This window comes from Anser brachyrhynchus (assembly GCF_964034855.1).
Source record: "Anser brachyrhynchus genome assembly, chromosome: 2".
Classification (NCBI taxonomy): Eukaryota; Metazoa; Chordata; class Aves; order Anseriformes; family Anatidae; genus Anser; species Anser brachyrhynchus.
Genome location: NC_137695.1, coordinates 98,569,977 through 98,592,005, shown reverse-complemented (window position 1 = coordinate 98,592,005; position 22,029 = coordinate 98,569,977). Strand labels below are relative to the sequence as shown.

At 35.6% G+C, this 22,029-nt stretch overlaps 1 long non-coding RNA gene across 2 annotated transcripts; it reads left to right on the top strand.

The window, feature by feature from the left end:
• The first annotated feature begins 3,227 nt into the window (after window positions 1-3,227).
• Window positions 3,228-13,423, top strand: LOC308189862. 2 transcript variants are annotated; one of them, XR_013946658.1, is made up of 5 exons: window positions 3,228-3,663; window positions 5,347-5,435; window positions 10,094-10,202; window positions 11,536-11,585; window positions 11,835-13,423. It is a non-coding gene; the product is annotated as an uncharacterized lncRNA (long non-coding RNA). The 2 variants fall into 2 exon arrangements; XR_013946659.1 differs by having other exon boundaries at window positions 3,228-3,745.
• The last annotated feature ends 8,606 nt before the right edge of the window (window positions 13,424-22,029 follow it).

Sequence of the window (22,029 nt, the reverse complement as noted above, 5' to 3'; positions counted from 1 at the left end):
AAAAAAAATACACAGGAACAATTTTAGTAAAGAAAAAAAAATACATATTTGTATTTAAAAACCTTTTCCTGTTCTATAACTGTTCTATAACAGAAAATGAAGATCCTTAAAAAAAGAAAATCTCTTTCATGGGAGGAAAGTTATTTCTGATTATTCAAAGTCACATTATACTTGAGAAAAGTTACCTGTTGTTTTACAAAAGGAATATATTATGTTTGCACCCATTCACGGGTGAGATTTTTTAAAATTATTTTTTGCTTTTTCTTCTTAAAGATAAATATAGCTATGAGGGCTGTATATTTTTTTTATAACACAAGGCAGAAGTTTTGGAGTTTTTCACAATACAATGATTTATTTTCAGCAAGTTGTTTATTTTTTATTGGGTTATATGTACCCGAAAATTCCAGCTGTTGCTTTATTGTTTCATTTTTTAATAACTGAAAAGCTTAGATCCTAGACAACTGTGTTCTAATGAAAATATATGACTTAATTCTTTAATATTTTGATGTGAAAAATTACAACTAGCACCTATGTTTTGCATGTTATCTGATGTAGGTCATTAAATGTTCCATTTCTGAACATATTTCAGTTATTTCAGCTGTGTATTCTGCCTTCATTTCAGATACTTTGACATATAAACATCCACATAAAATTGTCTTTGCAATTTTGTGGGTGGAAAACATAAACCTAGCTAAGCGCATGACCTATTTTGTCCCTTTTTGTATTTATAGGCTGTCTTATTTTGTCATTTTATTCAATGCAGCAGACATTTGCAAATATTCACAATTCAAGTAGCCATTGCGCAGTGCATGAGATTATTCTTGTTGGTAAGGCAATATTGGCCCTAAATGTGGAAAACATTCTGCTCTGAATCAATTTCCATTGATTTGGTTTGGGATTCTGTTTGAGAATAACATAATTAGGATCAGGAGATGCCCATCTTTTGCCAGAAGGTATCCAAGTGCTCTATTTCAGGCAGTGTAGCTTTTCCAGTCTCACATCCATGTTATGTTATGTCCGATAGCTTTGGTGAGCACCCTCTCCTTTATAACAAACTTAACTGGGTTAACTTGAAGAACTCTGCTGAGAATGCCTTCAGGATTCAAATGCTGTATCAAGCAAGATTTGCTACAAGCAATTGCTGAATGCAGAAGGACCGTACCCCTGCAAATCTCGACTTGTAGCTGCTATATTTTGTAACTACTTGTTGTATCCTTGGCAACCAATAGTGTGGAAGAAAAATGCTAGAATCACCTGAGTAACCATGGAAACAAAAACAACATTTAGGGGTAATTGGATAATCTGACCTACCTACATGGCATAGGGATATTTCGTTTAGTACCTGGAGATACCATCTTGAAGTTAATCATTTGGAACAAGTGATGTCTCATCACTGTAAAGCATGAAGCAAAAGCTATACACAAAACATGCAGTGAAAAATGAGACGCCTCTCCTCTGTACACCTTTCCTTTCTGATCACATTTAAATCAAGGAAACAAAATTATGTTGTCTAGTACATCTATCAACTATTAGTAGAGCATTTTGGCATTCCTGTTCAACAGCTCATACTGCCAGCTCACTGCACTATGTGTACATTTTGTACCTTCCCACATACATGAGCACATACAAGTACCGTAGCAATTGGTCCCCAGGACTATATCTCAGGGATAAGATATCCATGCATTATGAGAATATTCTTTAGTCTGAATCTATTCTAGTTGTAGGCAAAACGTGGTTGTAAAGGGCAGTGTACTGCTGGGCATGATAAAATGGCCAATATATATCAGTTTATACCAGATGAACAGGTGCTTCATGTATGTCTTGTAGCCTGTGATTCTCTACAGTAAATCTTTCTGCCTCACAGTAGCATCTTTTTTTTTTAATTATTATTATTATTTTTTTTTCTGCACAAACAGTGAAAATGGAAAATGTTTTGAGGTCATATCGTGTTCAGTTCCATATTTTGACAATTGAATTAATATGCAAGACTTCAAAAAGAAGTCTGATCATCTGCATTGCACATTATGTATCTTATCCATTTTCCTGATCGTCACTAAAACATAAATATCTCAGAAGAATCCTGCTTCACCAAGATAAAAATAATAAAATTTTTATTAGTTTGGGGGAATTTTTATGCTGTTTCTTGATAGCCAGAGAGATTTCATTTGATCAATAAGGTGAACTAAAGTATTCTTACTGTTTTATGTTATTAATATTTGGTCATCATATTGAGCAGCTGGAACTGAAATAGAGTTTTTCAGCTGAAGGTAAAACCTCTTACAGCACTGACATTTAAAATTACATCTTCATGGATGTATATTCCAATAATCAAAAAACAAAGAAAAGAAAAAAAAAGAGAGAGGGAGAGAGAACTTCACACACACACACACCCCTCCTTTTTTTTTCTTGGCATACCATTATTGTGAAACTCCTTGGTAACAAATTCAGAGATTTACTGAATTTGTACTGACCTGGAAACCTGGAATTTGTACCGACCTTTGAAACAAACTATTCTCTTTGAAATAAACTCTTTATTTTCTCTTATGTCATTCCAGAAGAAAAAAAAAAAAGTTTCTGAAGCACCAGTCATATAAAGTACTAGAATAAAAAATGCTATCTGTTGATGCTTTGAATAAGCAGCTCACATGAAGGCTTTTGCCTGAAAAATAGGGGAGGAGAATCTGAGGGAAGAGATCTGAAAACCTGCTGATCCCCCTGGTCTTGACGGCTCACAGTTGATAGCAGCACTTTCCGAGGATATCACACAGCTGAAAACTGTCTCGGGATTAATAAATCCTTGTTCAGACTGCTAAGGTAGACCTTCTAAATGTGTTTGATTTTTTTAAGCTTTTCCTACAGTACGCTCTCGAGAAAATGCTTTTCCTTTGTTTGGCTGTGGGATATTGTGAACCTCTGTAATCCCACATCACTCAACCTGCTCAACCTGTTCTCTGATTTAACTTGGTCTGGACACACTACTTGTCTATCTGGGAAGGTTCTGTATACAGATGGGAAAGGACATTGCCAGGAAGTAATTTAACAAATAGTCAACAGTAAATCATTTGTAGAAACAGGAAATCTTTTATAAAAGCAAATGCAGTTTTCTTTATGCTTATCTGCTGATAAAGCTGAAAAAAGCAGGGTTCTTCTTGGTACCATTAGTATTTTTTTTTTCTTTCACAGCATTAACCTACTTCTTTGTATTCTGGTTACTGTTTTACCTGGGAACTAAATCTGAGAAGAGAAGCTGCAAATACCAGCCTCTCCTGCTTTGTCTCATGTCATGTGAAAATGTTTTAATAGATCTTGAAAGAATCATGTCGAATATTATTTTTTTATATAGCTCATTAAATCCACATTAGAGTGTATTGTCTAAGCAAAGCCTATGCAAAGACTCATGTTTCATCTGTGTCTTGGAAAGCAAACTGTATTTATCATCTACCTTAGACATAAAATTGATTTTGGTATGATAAAATTATTAAGTAACATATCACGAGAAAACTGCAACTAACTTCAGCTGTGCTCAAGGAACTGCTACGGGAAACGAGTCAGTGAAGTCAGGTTTTAAAAGACCAGATAAAAATACCCTGTAAAAACTAAGTAGAGTGGAACAAAACCCCATTGTCTGGGAAGAAGCTGCCGTGGAGCAGGGGACTTGGTGTGGTAGGCCTGATCCTTTGATTCTTCATATGAAATTCTCATGCTGCACCTTTTATATGGGTCTGGAGTCCTTCTGCTGATCCTGGTGAGAGAATGTGACAGGAACCAAGCAGAGTCTAAGGTTACTGTAGTGAACTTGCAACTGAAGGCTTATGTATGTAAAAGTGCCTTTGTCTCATGGAGGACAGACCTACTGCAGCCAAATGGCAAGTGGAAGGGTAACAGGAAGGCTATGTTCCCTAGCTCACGGTGTTAGGCTCTCCCTGGGATGCTGCGAAGCAGCCCAGAGAGGGTGTCTGATGAACTTATTTTTTGTTTAAATCAGGGGAAATGAAAGAATACAGTTGGCAGATATTCATTGTGGGAACCCTGGAAACTAATTGTCAGGAAAGGAGAAGGTGTTGGAAGAAATGTCAGTTATATGCGATGTTATCAAGCTTACTGCAGGAAAAGTCACCAGTAGAGATTTAGGGCACAAACACATTTTTTTTTTTTTTAAGTCAAAGAACAGAAAGATAATTACAGACAGAGACTTGTACAAGAAAAAGTCAACTACTGAGGTGTCTAATGTCAAATTAACAGATTAAAAACAAAACAACAAAAAAAAAAAAGAAAAAAAGGGTCAATTAAATGGAAGACATTTCAGAAAGCAGAAGTGAAGTTCACTAGCAAGTTGAAAGAAATGCCTAAAGAGTGAAAGGCTGAAATATAGTTTCTCTAAGTGTAGATTCACAGAAGACAAGTAACAGTTTAATTATTCTTAGGATGAATATGAGCTTTCTATAATAGTGTAAGAAAAAAAACTTAGGAACATACAACAGCATTCAAAAACTGGAAAAGCTGAGCCATATGAAAGACTGGCTCCTGAAAATGGGATTGACTGGTCAGAGAAACAAAATACACCAGTACTGAAAGGAACAGTGGAAATAATGTTAGGATGGAGATCTAATAGAATTACCACATCACAGAAGATTGAAACCTGAGCTGCTGAGCTATTTAGGAGATATTTACTGAAACTGATGTAAGAGTATTTTACATAAACAACTTACTACTAGCAAAGCATGAGTGTAAACAGCTGCTCTGTGATAAGGGTTTATGTGTGGCCTTATAACTTGTGGAAAAATTAAGGTTCATCAGCTGTCCTTTCTTGGAGCCTCCTTTAATTTAGATTTATGATAAATTGCACCAAACGTTATTTTGTGAAAAATTCAGCTTCTATTTCTTAGAGACAGTCTGAAATATTTTCTAGTTTAGTGCTCCATGACACCAAAGAGTCCTTGAAATATATAAAGCTACTAGAAGAAATAAATATTATCTTCTACAGGAGTGAAAATTTAAAATCTAGAAAAATAGCTTAATTTTACTTTTAGTTGCAAAAAATCCCCTTGGATTTTTTTAATACTTTGCAGAAAAAGCTATGGATTTATGGATATTTAACCCTCCGGTAGTTTTGCATCATTAAATGTAGATGCAAACACCTAGTTTTAAAGCTGGCAATCACTTTCAAATGTAAGGCTTCATGATTTTAGCCAACTTTGAACATTTGAACTGCTCTTTCAGAGCTACTTTATGGTTTGTTTGTTTGTTTAAATATTTTTAAATGGGTCAATTGTTCCTAAGACCCTCAGATCTTCCCTTGTTTAAAATGAAATTTGGAAGATAAATCTAATTAACGTCTCTCTTTAGCTCCTCCAGTGAACCCCTCCCAAATGCTGCTAGCTGTAAATCTAAGGAAAAAATTTTGATGACTTAGTTTTTAACAACCACATTCTCTGGTAAGTTAATTCTCTGTACTTTCGTGGACTTTTTCACTGTCTTTCAGGTGGTGTATCTGGGCTGCATTAGACTGTTTTATTTCAAATACCTTACCTGAGAATTAGTTTGATTTATTTATGTCCCATGGAGACTCATACTGGACTGGGACATGGACCAAATCCAGACATAGAAAGAGGAGGCCGTGAAATGACACAGAAACCTGGGGTAAATGAATAGTGGGCATAAATATTGGCCCTTCCTGCACCTGTACAGTACTTATGTAGAGGGCCTCATGCCAAACTTGAATCCATCTGTGTATCTAATAGATTTTAAAGTACTGGCATTGTAATAATTAAAAATTAATAGTAGTTGAACTAGCACCAGGTCCTCTGGAACAATCATACTTTGGCACAGGGAGCAGGCAAAGCCAGCCAATTGGTTAGAAAGGTGTATATGAGTAAAAGAACTGTGGTTTGATGTGTTTGTGTAGTCGTAATTATAACTAATCAATTAGAATACTCTGAAACACTGATAACAATATCTGCAGTACCAAAACCAAGGGATTTTAACATGGATGATAAGGGGTTTGCTTCACTATTCCTTCATTGAAAATTATTTGTTATTTTGCCATTCTCTTCCACCAGCAAAGAAAATATTGGTGTATTTGACAAAGGTACACCTTCTCTTCCTCCCACAATTGCCTCTCAATAGGTAATTGAAACAAATATTTGAAAAGAGCAGATATAATGCACTAATTAGTCTAAATGATTAGAGCACTATGTACAATCTAGTAGTGTATTTGAAAATCAGGATTAAATCACTAATCATTAACTAAAAGAACAAGGACAGTAAGTTATCTCATTATCAATGACCTTTCTAATTTCTATGTGATTCCCTCAGACACTTAAGGACACTAAGATCAAAGGTTCATACGTAATATGTGAGGAAAATAACATAGCCTAAATCAGTAACCTACATCCATCAGGAGCAAATGCTTTCGGGAAAAAAAAAGAAAAAAAAAAAAAACAACCAAAAAACAGGAGTTGGAAGCTCATCTTTTCTGCAGCTTCCCAATTTATGGTAATAAGCTCAGTAATAAACTTTCCAGAAATGTCCTGAAAACTGAAAGCAAACTATTGTAGAAGAGAAACAGTGAGATAATAAATGAATAAATGAATCTGATTCAGATTGAGACATCTCACTGAATTTAAGCATTTAAAGCAGAGAATAGTTACATTTCTCCCCTTTTTCCCAGTCATCTCCCCTGATAGTCATGGATTATTCATCACCCTGAGCTTCCTTTGTCAGATGCACTTCAACAGATTTGCTGAGGACAAGAAACTAGGAGGGTTAGAGAAATGTCAACGTGAATTAGCAAATATCCCACCTCTAATGACCAGAGGGTGAAAGGACCAGAAAATAATTATGATAGAACTTCATATCACTGTGGTTTTGTTGGCTTGTTTGTTTATTTGTTTGTGTTGTGTTTTTTTTTAAATCATTAGGTTGTACAATTTTAAGGAGCAGAGTAGGGAATATGCTTCCATTTCTGTGAAACCACTGAACGTATAACCAGTGTACAAAGACACATATTCCACTTAAGGGCATTTATGTTTGCATTCAGAGCATGAAGACAACAAAAAATCTGCTTCTGAAAATCTGGCCCAGGATGACTTCAATATGAATTATTCATATAATGGCTTTGCAATTTTTATGCTAATTTTAAAAAGACAAAGAGTGCTAAAAGGAAATATAAGATGTTCTGTCTAAAATACTCTATTTTTTTCTATTTGTATAGGTAAAGGTTGAAATTTGCATGCACTGTTACCTGAAAATTTTAACCTTAGGTGCTCACTTGTCCTCAACGTGAAAAAATAACTGAATATATTGTCTTATTTGACACAGGCTATACAATCAATTAGATTTTTTTAAAAAAACAAACTGAAAATTAAATTTATGTAATGCAATATTTCTTAACTGTCTAGTCACAAGCTGTTATAACCTCATTCCGAGATGTTAAAAATTTGTTGAAGAATATGCTAGAATATGCTTTATCTAGCAGATATATGAGAGCAATGATCACTCCCAAAATGCTCAGAAAACAATGCACTGTTAAAATGGCTGCCACATTCCATTATATGAAGTTCCAGTGAAAGAAAATTGAGTTTATATATTTATTTGTTTTCACCAAGTACCATGAAGAGTACCTTGCCTCACAGTGTATGATTACGAAGTGTACCATACACTTCTGAATTTTGCCCAAGGACAGAATACTGTTTTTTCTCAGAGATGTTTCGGATAGACCCAATACTAAAATACAATAGACTAAACTATATTTCTCCCAGAACTGACAAATGTAAGCAAAAGTTCTTTCTCTCCTACTGAGCTGAAGTTCAGAAAAAAAAAAAAAAAAAAAAAAAAGAGGTCACTGCTGTATTGTGAATGAAGAAAGCATTCTGCAGAAGGTTGGGAAAACTGTATGTGAACGTAACTATTTCCTTAGCAGGCTGCTAGTATTCTATATGAGAAATTACTGTGTGATATAGGGCGATAATAACCCACCACCATATCTAACAGATTGGCAGTGTGGGAAATTGCGCCAAATCTTTGGGTGTCCTGATTCTTCCCTGGCTACCTCTCAGAGCACGTGTAGGCAATCTGAAGAGGTTCCTTGCTGTTGGCAGGAAGTTCTCTGAAATCGTTAGCTGATTCTCAGCATCGCAGAAGCTGGCCATGATTTGCTTTATTCAGCATCCAAGCTCTCTCCTGCCCTGGTGAGCCCCAGTTGCAGGCATGGCAGAGACACGTGCAGGACAGCCTCATGACTCCTGCTCCCACCTCTAGCCGTACTGACTCCACAAAATGTTCTTTCTGAGAAGATATTCGAGGTAATTTTCCAGTAATGAATTCTTGTTCCTGGAAGGCAGTCAGTGTATGGTGTTGTGGTGTGTGTTTTTTTCCAAAAATCAGTTGAAAAAATTATGTTGAATGGCATGAAAAAAATGAAATGCCTGTGAAAATTATGCATGTCTGTCATCTCTATTGCAAAAAATTATTCTTTACCTTTCATTGCTGGCTATACTGAAATGACAGGAAGATGGACGTCCAGTAGGCTATAATTTATAAAATATTTGGGGATATTTCAGCATGAAAATCTCTACACAATTGCAAGGCATTAATAAAGATCTTGACAAATCCAGGCTGCTTAAATTTAAGGACAAAATTATCATTAGAAGCAAAAATGAAATTCAGATTAAATCTATTTCTCAGGCCAATGTAATTCAAATAACTGATCTGTAACCAAAATTATGCTCTATCTATTGTCTTGAGAAAAAGAGACTCAGCTAGGCTAATTTAGCTTAATTTATTGCCATTTTACCATAAATATTTAATTACCAGTTTGGGTATTGAGAAACAAAGAAGGCAAGTATTTAAGCCTGTGTCCAGCATGGTACAGCCCCAGCCTCTCCTCACAGAGGAGACCTGCATCCCCTGCTACTTGAAAACCTTCACCCCATACATCTATTTGATCTCTTCTCATGATTTTCCTACACTGAATTAATTTATTATTGTACTGCATGTGTAGGTTAGCACTATTTTTTTTGCTAGCATTTATGATTTCTCAGCTCATTTACCAGCGTGGTTGACTACACACCTCAGACCTCTGAAGATCTACTCTGAAGCACTCGTTTCCATGTGTAGTACTCCATGTTATAGCGAAATTGAGTGACATATTAAATGGGACAAAAGTTTACCTAAAACAAAATTAACATTTCATTATTTTAATAATATTATTTTTTTGCTGATGGTTTATTTAGATCCAATAACTTTAAAAAGTTTTGAAAGATATTTACAAAATGAAAAGGTTTTGCCCTGTTTAAGTTCTTTGTTGGTTTTGTAATTTTGGCATTACAGCTGTAAAATCCATTTGCTCTAAGAAGTCTCTTCTGTTTTCCATTACCTACAGAAAGTCTACTTTTTTTTTCTCTTTTTTTTTATTGTGACATCTCTTTTGATTTGATCTGTCAGAAGGTTTCTTATTGTAGCTTGTACTAGCAACATGAGGTGAATCTATGCAAATTATAATCTAAAGTAAATAGTGTGTTTTCAGTCAGGAACAAGAAGAAGGAAACAAACTGATATTTTCCAGAAAGAAAATCCTCAGATAATTAGTTCAGTATGCGGGTTAAAGATTTTTAGACAAATATCTGGCAAATAGTATTTTTACAATAACTTCACAGAACAAAAGGTGCTAGCAGGATTGCAAATTCTATTTGTAGTTCTGTGGTTACCATAATAAATTGTAAAATTCCCAAACATTATATCTAATACTTACATTTAGAAAATAGGACATAAAATTGGTTCAAAAATCTGTACAAAGGGAATCCTACTTTAAAAGGTGTGTAAACATAAGCCTAGATGTATGGAATACATCTGCAATAGCTGAAGAAGCATCTAAGTACCAACCATTGTCTTACTTGTAACTGAAATATGTGGAATGATGTGAACCAAAAAAAAAAAAAAAAAAAAAAAAGGCCTGTTGGTGGGAAAGAAAATAAGAAAATGTTTCAGTTTACATTTTTCATGTTCTCTTAAAACACTTGCTTTATATGTGATTTTGTTTGTTGGAGCATCGCCCTTCTCCCTTACTGTTTCTTTTCCACCTGACAATGTCCAGAAGTGTTTGGGTCTCCAGTACCTTGTGTCGAAGATCTAACAGAGATAGATCACATTTCAAAGCAGATGATCCTTTTGCTGTATTTGGATCCTGAACAGCTTACGTACAGGTTTGTTCCAGCAGTACTACAATTAATCTCTCTTGTTCTTCTTGTAGAGTTTTCTGGCTCCTCCACACTTAAAACAACTTTTTAAAATTCTCTTGGCAGTCACACCAATTGTGTGCAGAAAAGAGGACTTTCAGAGGTCTTAAACCTCTAGCAATTCACTGCTTTATGGAGCATTGAATGGCATTTTCCCTTGCAGAGGGTTATTTCTCTCTGAGATTTGGATTTTGTGGCTCTTTCAGCATATTTGAGCACTTCAATAATTGCAGAATTTTTTATAAGGACAAAAAACTATTTTGTTGCTAGGTCCCCTCTCACTAAAATGCTTTAAATGGCTGCTTTGAAATTTGCCAGAGATCTTTTCTGAGTGCACATACCAAGGCTGCTGTCCCTCCTACCTTTTGGAGGCTAGGAGATGAAATGTGAGAAAATTCTCAATGTGACAATGAAAACACTTAAGTGACATTAAATACTGCAGACAGAGCTAAGGTTCCAATTATAACAATTTATACAAAACCTTTAAAAGCTATCTCTTTTCAGCTTTTTTAAATCGTTAGTGGTACTTAGATTTTATAGATCTGTATACATAACCCACTTGCCATTTGCTGTCTCTCTGTCCCGGCCACCTCTTTCAACACAGTTGATGTCTTTGGATTCAAGTGTCGAGAATACACTTGAATTTAAGGATCCTAAGTTAAATTTTAAGGTATTAGTACAAAGAAAATTTTACTTCAAATTCAACCTATTTCAAAATTTCAATACTAGCACATCAGAGTGGGGTTCTTCTTTCCAAATGACGTATATTACTGTTTAGCAGGTGTCTTACATTCTTTTCTATTCCTTGCAAGGAGTGTAAGCCAATCTCTTTCCTATAGAAGCTAATTCATTAGTTCAGATTTTAGAGAATTTTTATAGTGGGTTCTGAGCCATTGTGCATATACTAATTTGGCATCTAAGTTTTTCCTTCCTAATGATATGATTGAGCTCACATGGATGTGGACATGCTCCTGGGTTTGGAATCATGAGTAATGTTCATTCAGCAAGACAAAATTGTTGAACCCTTTCAGTTAAATACAATAGAAAAATGTTTCTTGCAGAGTTATCTAAGTGATAGTTATTTATATCAGCTTCAGTAGAGCATGACTAACTTTTTAATCATCATAGCAGCAAAATCATGATCATTTTAATTCATAAATGGGGGTTAAAGTAAGACGGTTTTGCTTACAGCATGTCAAGTCCCTAGGACTTACTCAGTGATGAAAAAATCAGTAAGTGGGATTTTTTTTTTCTTTCCCTTTGGAAATGGCTGCCATTGATTGTGGTATCACACTCACAGAAAGAGGAGCTGGTCAGATTTCCAATGAGAGCTAGCACTTCTCTCACCCAGTGAGTACCAGCCTTACCCCTTGGATACTTCAGATCCCAAAGTACTCACCTGTACTCTGCAAAGAGTATTCTAAAATAGTGTGAAGTAATCTAAATAAAAGGAATTCGGTCTATAGAAGTATATTTTTCCCTCCATTCCCCCATCCCCCCCCCCCCTACTTTTCTTCTTTTATTGTTTACCCATTTTTTATTCAATTCAAAAATTCATTCTTAGCTTTCAAAGCTGTCTACTGCATTTCTTTTTTCCAGATGCATAGCACGAGGAAATCCTACAGTCTGCATAAAGAGAAGATCTCAGAACTTTTTGTCATGAATTTCTAAACAGAGTGAAAACAAGCCATTTAAATTTATGTATACAAATTAATTATGTTCAGTGGCTTTAAATAGTAAAAATGAAAGATAAACTTCTAGGTTGTAAAATGAATTTAAAGAGGATAAATTTATACTATTGCAAATTAGAAAATTTGTATTTCTCTTTCTCACACTCTTGTACAAAATATTTGGAAAGTGTCTCATTAAGCTTGGCCATATATACAATGCAACATTCTATAAGTGTGTAGTCCCAAGAAAAGCAATGTAATCATTTATATAGCTAGTGGTGGTGCGTATAAATGCAGAGTACAGGCTGCAATTTTTTTTTAGTTTAATTTTTTGTTCATATTTCTTGAATTTCTTTTAAAAGAAAAAAAAAATAAAATATAAATGTATTTTTTTCCCTTATTATTAGAATTTATAAGAAGAAAACATATTTCAATACCAGTCTTTGGTCAGTAACTCTTTGTTGCCCATGGATTTTCTTCTGTAATGTTTAAAACCTGACATGTCATTTACTATTCTCTGTGTTATGGTAAATGAAGACTAAACTAACATACTCTAAAGCAAACATACTGACTATACACAGAAGTAATATTGCCTACCAAGTCATAACTTTTAGTAGGAGAATATGCCTAATGCAAGATGGCAATCTTCATTTCCTTATTAAATCTTGTAAGAATATAGATTGTTAAAGAATAATTATACTTTCTGCTTTTAGTGTTATGCATTCTATATCAGATTTCTTTTCCTGTATGTTAATTGCTAGGTGTATGAAACTGTTAATGCCTGACTCTGTTTATGAGAACTACAATGTGAGTGCTGTGGACCATGAATCACTGCATGGATTTTAATCAGAATTTTTATGGGCATACAACTAAAAGAGAAACTAGCAATTTACTAGAAAATTGAATGCACATTTACTTCTTTCAATATGGTTATTCAAATTAAAGAAGAAAAAAATATGGAGAATATCAATAAAAGATTATCAGATCTTACACTGATGAACCATGAATTGATGTCAAATAAGCAGGGATTCTCTTTGATCATCCTTTTTTTATCCTGACAAGGAATTATCCATATATCTGTTATGTTTCCATAAATATTTCCTCCTTTCTCACAATTTTCCTTGTGCCTGGAATGTTTTATGTACCTAAAAGTAGGCAGGCCCTTATAGGCATTTCTAAAAATGCTGAAATACGTTTACTGTTTGCTATTCCATTAAAGCAGCTGAGAAAACTTTGCTATAAATCTGCCTACATCTTTAAGTATTAAATATACCAATAAATCTGGTTGTGTAAGCCCATTTATCATATGATAAAATATTGCCTGAGATGCCAAAAGATTTCCTGGGATCACTGCCTTTTAACAGAGAGTTGTCATCTATGTAAACCAGTCTTAATCTCAGTTGACATTCTGTTCTGCATTAAGCTGTATGCCAAAATGAACTGGCTGATACACTCTGTTATAGCTGACCCCAACAGTGACCTGCAATCAGTCGGTTCTCAGCAGAGACCCTTTCAAGACTTGGAAGAGGATACAGCCACAATGTCGACAAGCATCAGTGCTTCCCTGTGACCGTGATGACATTGTATGACTCTAAGTGGAGGCATACTCACATGAGATCACTGGACGTGGCCATGCTTTTAACTTTTTAACTGTTGTTCGCATAATAAGATTAAGGATGCGACCAGGGTGGCAACTGTGCAGATAAACATGCTGCCTAGCTTTAATCCTGCCTGACAGACTGTAAACTCTGCTGGGTCACCAGCCAGAGCATGCTACAGAAATGAAAAGAGAAGAACTAAATAAACCCCAGCATGGATTAGAAGAATGGAGCTTAAATATCCCCAAAGGTTAAATTCTCCAAGAAGTGAGACAACATCTGGAAGAAGTTCTAATTTCTCTTTATGCTACATCTGAAATGAAATATGCCAAAAAAAAAAAAGAAAAAAGGAAAAGGAAGCTGGGGTCACTGTACTCACTTGTTTGCTGTTAACATGAGTGGATGGAGTTTACTATGAAGCTCTACTCCACAGACTAAAGGACAAGTGAAATCAATAACTAGAGCAGGCTGAGATAAACTTAATTCATATCAGTCTTCCCTAAATCTCTTTATTATGCTTCATTATTTCTGTTTTTCTACATTCTGACATCAGTAAAAATGTATGCATTGAGACACGGTATTTGATTTCTGACTCTTTTTATTTCACAAAGAGGTAAAATAAATGGTGTAACAAAATTAGATTTCAATTCAGCAGTATAACTAATAAAGCCTTGCTGATTTTTAAACATATTGTTTTGTCATGCTGAACTGAGGTAATAATTTTCTTTGAAGTTAAATATTGATTTTATAACATCATAACTATATAGTACATTAACAAATTGTTCTTATATCAATCACTATTGTTTTTCTCAAAAGTGCTACACCAGAGAAGCATTAGGAAAGTGAAGATAAGAGTAGAAATAAGCAAAGTCTGTAATATTAAATGACTCTTTTATACACTATTTCACAATTTTTGATGTCGTAAAATGAGCGTTGTCATTCATAGGCAACACAGTAGCCTATTGTGACAGTAAAAATTATAATATTTAATTTTATCACCTCTTGTATATTTTTTATTGCTATGAAGAGTTCTCTGAAACAGAAACAATGTCTATAAAGGTAAAAAATAGGTCTGATTTCATTCAACAGATTGTAAAGTCTGTGAAGACATTTTAGTCTTTAGTGGTGATGGTAGATAAAATAACTGCAGTAAATGATTTTTCTTGTTTGTGTTATTCTGCTGGAGTTTGATATGAAGACAAGCCTAGGTCTTTACTTTGTACTGAAGTAATTGAAATGGAAAATAAAAGGTCAGCCTCTGGAAACAAAATAATATTTCTTCATCAGTTATAACCTCAACAATTATCTTTATCCCAAGATTCATTGTCGAGGGCATCAGTTTGATTGTGCCATGGGGATGTAGCTATCAATGGAAGAAAGAAGGTTAACAGAAATAACGTAGAAAAAATCTGTGAAGATATTGAAGATAAAGTGTGAAATTTCTCATGTAATTCCAAATTATTTGTGGAATTCGTTAAGAGAATGAAACCCAGATTAAGGATTTCTGATCAGATGAGCTATGGTCCTTCAACAATTCTGAATTTTCCAGGACCATAAAGACAAATCTTCAGTTCGTCAGGCAAATGATTTATTAGACTTCAAACTATATGTATCGGCTATTGGCTATGCCTTATTAGAATAAAGTACTTGACTGATAATTTTTAATGCTATTAGTATTAACTGATTGTCCACTTCTGAAATTCACTGAATGAAATGAAGTCATTAAACAGAGGTACCCGTCAATTCCAAGCTGATCTTGTAACATGCAATGTACCGTGATTCCATGACACATAGTTTAACACGTAACACTTGTGATACCGTGTTGAAATTACCAAGCACGTATATAATTCAGTCTATAACTTTCAGACTATCATTTCATCACCAAATTTATTTAGTTAACTAGATAAAAATGCAGAAAAAGCTTACTATGCCTTAAGTATTTCATTGTACTAAGTAGCATTTATTCAAATATGAAGGAATAACCAGTTAAAGCCTGCCAAGAAAATTACAAAGTAACCCATCTTAAAAGTGTATGGATTTATTCCGTGCAATTTATATACAGCCACATAGGAAGTGCTTAATGAATTTTTATTTTCTTCATATTCAGGCAAATTCCCATTACTCTAATGTCTTTTTTCTCCACAACACATTACAAACAGGAGCGGTAATAATGAGCTATAAATCAGCTATAGACCATTACCAGTGTCATATTGCAAAGTCATGATCCTGATTTCATAACTTCAGTTGTAATCAGTGTCCATTACAGACTCTGATTTATACACTCTTTGTTAGTCTATCAAGCGAAAAAGAAAGGTATGGAACATAAATTTAAGAATCAGACACTCCGAAGCATTTAGTAACTATACAACTAAAGAAAACTAGAAAGCTGGTGAAACTTCTAAACTCTAAGGGTTAGATGGACAAAAAGAGGAGAGCTGGATATTCTGCTGATGTAGCTTAATGTAACACTTTACACTGAACAGACACACACTGTATGTGTGTATACATATATATATGTATATATATATATGTATATATATATGTATATACATATACATATGTATGTATATACATATGTATGTATATACATATGTATGTATGTATATACATACATAGATATATGTATAAATATGAATGCAAACAAACACACAGATATACACACTATTGTGTGTGTTGATCTGAAGAATGGGATAGACTTCCTGATAAACTGCCTTCAGAATAATTTTACAAGCATAATACATAATTATTTATTATGAAATTTTGACACCAAGAATTCTTACAGCTTTTGTAATTCTCCCTACTAACAATTTGCAGAAAGGCTGGACATCACACAGGAGGAAATAGTTTGCTCACAATTTAGCAGAAGTTCTGCAAAGAAAAGATCCAAGTCCACATTGTCATATCCATTTTTTTTGTGAGTATTTGTGTCTACAGATTTGATTCATCCTGTTACAGTGTGGTTTAAAACCTGTCTGGAGTAGGAAGACCTTGAAAACTGGGGCTTGGTTGCTTCCAAATAACCTTTTTAAGGCTTCTGTCCTCATCAAAACCAGGAAGTGAAGGATGTCTCTGGAGGAATAAAAGCAAATTGACTGCTAACAATCATATGGAAAGGTAACATAAGTGATTTAAGATTTGGATGGTGGGTTTTGCTACTGATTGTTTGTCTGAATTGATTTTCCTGTAACTATTCCTATTTCATTAAGTTTTTTTAACTTGCAAGACCATATTAGGTAATTCATAGACATAAAGAAAAAATGTCATTTTGTACATATTTGCAACCTCACTTCTACACATAGGCAGTGTTTGCTACTTCTCAGTGTACTGTGTTTGGCTGGGATGGAGATAACTTTCCCCACAGCATCCCATACAGCGTTGTGCTCCGCACTTGCAGCTAGAACAGCTCTGGTATCACACCAATGTTTTGCCTATTGCTGAGCAGTGCTGGCTCAGCATGAAGACTCCATCCAACCCTCCGAGAGCCAGTGGGCTGGGGGTGGGCAAGAGGTGGGGAGGGGACATCACCAGGGCAGCTGGCCTAAACTGGCCAAAGGGATATCCCATAGCATGTGGTGTCACACTCAGCAATAAAAGGTGGGAAAGGGGAAAGAAAGGGGGGCTTTCCGTATGAAGATATCTGTCCTCCCAAAGAATCACTACACTTATTAAGGCCCTGCTTCCTGGGATGTGGTCAAGCTTCGCTCGTTGATGGGAAGTTGAGAATAATTTTTTTCTCTCTCTCTGCACTTCTGCATGTCTGCATGGCCTTTGCATGTTTTTTTCCGTCTTTCTTTTCCCTTTAATTAAATTATCCTTATCTCAACCCATGAACCTTTTCTTTTTCTTTCCATCATACTTTCTTTTCCCCCTCTTCTTCTGAGAAGGGGAAGTGAGAGAGCAGTTGCGGAGTTTTACTACCCAGCAAGGTAAAACCACCACATTCAGGCACTGAATGTTTAGATGCTGATTTGGTAATAGCTGCTCAGTTTGAATAGATGACCGTCTGCGTTATTCACTTAATTTTTCCTTTTTCAGTTTCATTAGAAGGGTTTTGGCCAGCTGTGGTGTTATGCTTCCACCATGACTGGGTGTTTATGCAAAGATCAGTCATTCAGGTAAAATGCTATTAGGCTTAGCAATTGCTGCGTGCTTTTCATTAGGTTTGTTGGCATTTGGTATTCCCATCACAAATTTTAGAGCAGATGTTTCTTACATAAATTGCACTCCAGTTTGAAAACATTGCATTGCCACATGCCAGTTACTTTATTTTCTAGAACAAACTATAATGAGGATGAAAAGAGGAAGATACTTATGAGGAAGATGCTATGAACCAGTACTCAGATCAAAGTTTTCCAAAGCTCAGCCATATTTAATTAGGGCTTGGACTGAAGCCCAGCTTTTGCTCTAACTTTTCTCTGCTACATGAACTACTGAATTTTTCCACTGCCATCTAAGATATTTGCTGCAGAGAAACAGAGGAGAGCCTCTTTCCTCAAGCTTTGTTGCCCGAGGTTCCTTCCCTGGCAGGTGACCAGAAGTTACCACATGAATGCAGCACTCTTGATCTGCACAAGTGTAGCATTTCCCAGAAATGAAAGAAAATCCTGGCCCAAAAGTATATGGCTCCAAAGAAAGCCATCCCTTCTGCAGCCCTGCTGATACTTGAGGAGCTCTTGAGAGAAAGGTGCAGTCCACGGGGTAATCAAATCACTCTGGTAAGTGCCAACCAGCCTAAAATGGATTACTTGGCTCTGTAGACAGCAAATAGACCAATGGTAGCATTTTTGACCAAGCACAAAAGTAGTTTAAAGACCAGTCTCTGGGTTCTCCTTTGTGAGCTAAAAGGATCCCTGTAAGAATCTCTCCTTTCTTGGAATCCTAAATGATTTCCTGCTTTTAAGGATGATCTTAACTAAGTGCAGTCTATAGCTCTGATCAATTCACTGGTAATGACTTCTGAATCACTCCACTAACAGCCCTTTAATGTACGCTCTCTGATGACGTGAAGGTACTTTCTCCCGTTAGAGGCTTCAGCCCATTCATCACTACAATGGCTAGTACAGACAAGCATTAAAAATAACAATTTTGTGTATGAGCTGATCTAACATAATGCCTGCTTGCCAAAAGCACCATCTGAGTCATGTCTTACAACTTCACCTAACAAGGGCCTGTTTAGACGAAAGCAGCATGTGCCGCAACTCTTAACATCATAACACAGAAATTTTAGGCATGGCTAAAAGAGGTCCAAAAAGAAGGATCTTGCTTATTACATACTGTCTTGTGTTGGCATCTCCTTAGTTTCTCTCTCTCTTTTTTTTTTTTTTTTTTTTTCCATCAGTCCCTACTTTCAGATCTTCATATACCCCAGGAAAAATCAAATTACATCTTTTTTTTTTTTTATGAAGCTTTCGGAACATTTTAATGTGAAATAAGAATATATCGTTACATCCTGAGCAGTTCCTTGGGCATCATCCATTTTGGCTACAAAACTTCCAAACTTATTTCTCAGTTCAGTAGTCAATATGAATGGATTGAAACAATACCTATTTCTCATATATCCCTTGCAAGACAAATTAAATAAACAACCAGAAAAGGTACTACTAGTAGTCTTTTTATTTGTCTTTTTCTTTCTTCATACAAAAGCCTCTATCAAAATGTATTAAAACCTTAAAGCCACAAATCCCTTTGGAATTTATACACAACGAGAACAAAATATCAAGGCCCTATGGAAGCCTGTCTCTCTCAATCTTATCTCTGTGCAAATCAGCAGGGTGGTCTGGAATCTAAACTAAACTTGAATGTGAAGGAAAATGTAGGAAATAAACTACAGAGCTGACAATAGAGAGAGCAACTGCCTGAGGAAAATCCTGAGGAGAGCCGAGAACAAGTGCTACTCTATCATTTTCTGAACCATAATTATTTCCAAGAGACTGATGGTGCATACAAAAAAGAAGGTTTCATTGTCTACAGATACCTTACATTAGTGGATCATCTTTATGCAGGAACAGAGTTTAGAGCATTGACAACACCCTAGCATTTTTTCATCAACGAGTTATGAACATGGTGCAATCTGACTGCTTTCCAATAGCACAGTTTTGTAGTAAAACTGCCTGCTAATACTGATGCAATTCCTTCCTAGGTCTGTATGGGTATTTTGATGGGTATATTGAACTCATTGAAATAGAATTAAATATCCTAGAGAGTCACTGCTTATTGGAAATATAATCCTGAAGTGCGAGTTTTACAATCCCCAAATGCTAAATTAAATATTACAGCATCTTCAGTGGGTTTGTTGCAACTTTTTATTATTGCTATTACCTTTCATTTACCTTGTTACATGTTTAAAATAACTGCAGGTATCTTTCTGGGGAAACATTCAAGCAAGAGACCTTGAGGATAAAGGGGTACTTAGTATTGGCGTAATTGGATCTTATCTCCCTGAAACGGTGGCAATAATTAGGCAGAGGCAGAAGCAGGGTTGGTGTGATGCAGTGATGTGCAGGGCTATTTGTAAACAGGCACAGGACTTGTGCTGCCTTTATGGTAAGACCTTGGTAGCATGAACTTCTCACTGTTTTAGTAGTGCTTACATTTATAACTGTAACACAGCCATGGGTCTAGTGCTCATATTTACTGTGTAAACCTCATATTTACTGGGATAATGTGTAAACACCAAGAGGAGCTGAAATATATCTGCGAAGACTTCAGCACGGTGATCGGTTTCTGTAACATATACTATTGATTTTGCACACAAGAGACATAACTGGCAAAATTCAGTCAACACATCAAAGAAACGTCTATGAGTTACCCAAATTACTTCTGAACCATTCTATTTGAACATTATTAATAATAAAAAAATATCACTATACCATTAAGTATTGCAATAACAGTGACATTTTAGGCAAGGCATGACTGACATTTTGGAGAACACTTTGAGGAAGTAGAGATACAGCTACTTCTATCTGTTATTATCTGCTATTAATATTATACCACTGTTGAAAGAAGGAATATTCATTGCCAGCGCAATGAATGATGACAATTTTCAAAAACACCCCACTAGCAAAGAAGGTCAAGGACTGTCCAACTGTCATTGATGTGCCTTTGAAAATATGTCTCTCCAAGATAAATTAATATAATCTAGCACATAGCAACCAGAAGTGTAGTTTTCCAGTTTTGAGTGTATCTTGTCAGCATGGCTTTATTTCATTTTTATCACAGCCACCCAGGATGAGACAGGAAACGAGGAGGAGAAAATTATATCAAAGTTGAAAGGTACCCAGAAGTGAAGTTTGATGAGAGAGGAAAATGGAGAGGAGGTTGCTTGCCTCAGAGAAAGAAGGAAGCACCCAAACACAAAGATGGCTTGCAGACAAGAATTATAAAATAGATATGGGGAGAAAAAATAAAGGTATTTCTGCAGAAGAGGTTTTCTTCTTCATCTTCACAATGTTCTTGGTCTTCTCTGATGCCGCATTTACACTTACACTTGATGGGTGAGAAGGTCACTGCCACACCAAGCTCACTGTGAGTGGAACCATGTTTTAAAAGAAAGGCAGTGCCAAAATGCATCAAGGCAGCTGCTCCTCTGGCAGCATCTAACAGCGGGGGTGCTCCAATACTCCTTCACACAAAATGCTGCTGCTGATAAACCACTTGTGGATGTAGCTTAACTGCAACCTTGCACGTTCCTTCCAGGCTGCTGACCTAGAAAATCGATGTACTTTATTGGTATGAGTAAGGAGTGTTATTAAGAGTCATAGAGCTTTTTCCCTTACCTGGAGTGACAGTACCATAAGAAAAATAAAAATAAAAAGCCACAACAACACCCACACTGGATTTTCTTTTAGCAAAAGTCCAAACAGTGATCTGCAGAGGATAGTTTGACTCTGCAATGAAAATGCCATGAAGCCCTTATGGGCTGAACAGTGTCACCCAGACACATACCCACACTGCAGGGGGAAGTAGCACATTTTACAAAATGAAATTTTTCTGACGTTTATTTCCAAGCTCCTGCTTTTGTTAGTGGAATTTAATGTTCTTTCCCAACTTTCTGGGGGCTGATTCTGTGACATTTTCCCTCACTCTGAATGCTGGAGCCAAAGCTCAGTATATTTCACTGAAGTGCTGCAAGCTGAATCAGCATTAGTTGAACCAGGAAAACAACAGATTTGCTGAATGTGGCTGCTTTTGTTCCCCTTCCCCTCAGGTTCACTACAGAAAATGGTCTTTCTTTCTCTTGTGATGTAATTTCACTTTTGACTGCGATGGGAGTGCAAAGTGCAATCCAGTTTGGCATGAGTTTGGCAACCCTGATGTTGAATTATTGATATATATATACCACATGTTATGATATATATACATTTAATAGCCTATTCGAACTCATCAGCTGTAAATTAAAATTGGAAAGTTCAGTGTAACAGCCTGTCACCAAGAGTATCTACAGCGAGTATTCTTAAATTATGCTGCAAAGCTTTTCCCTATTTACAGATATTCAATAACATAAAAAAAAAATCTGTTGTTTTTATG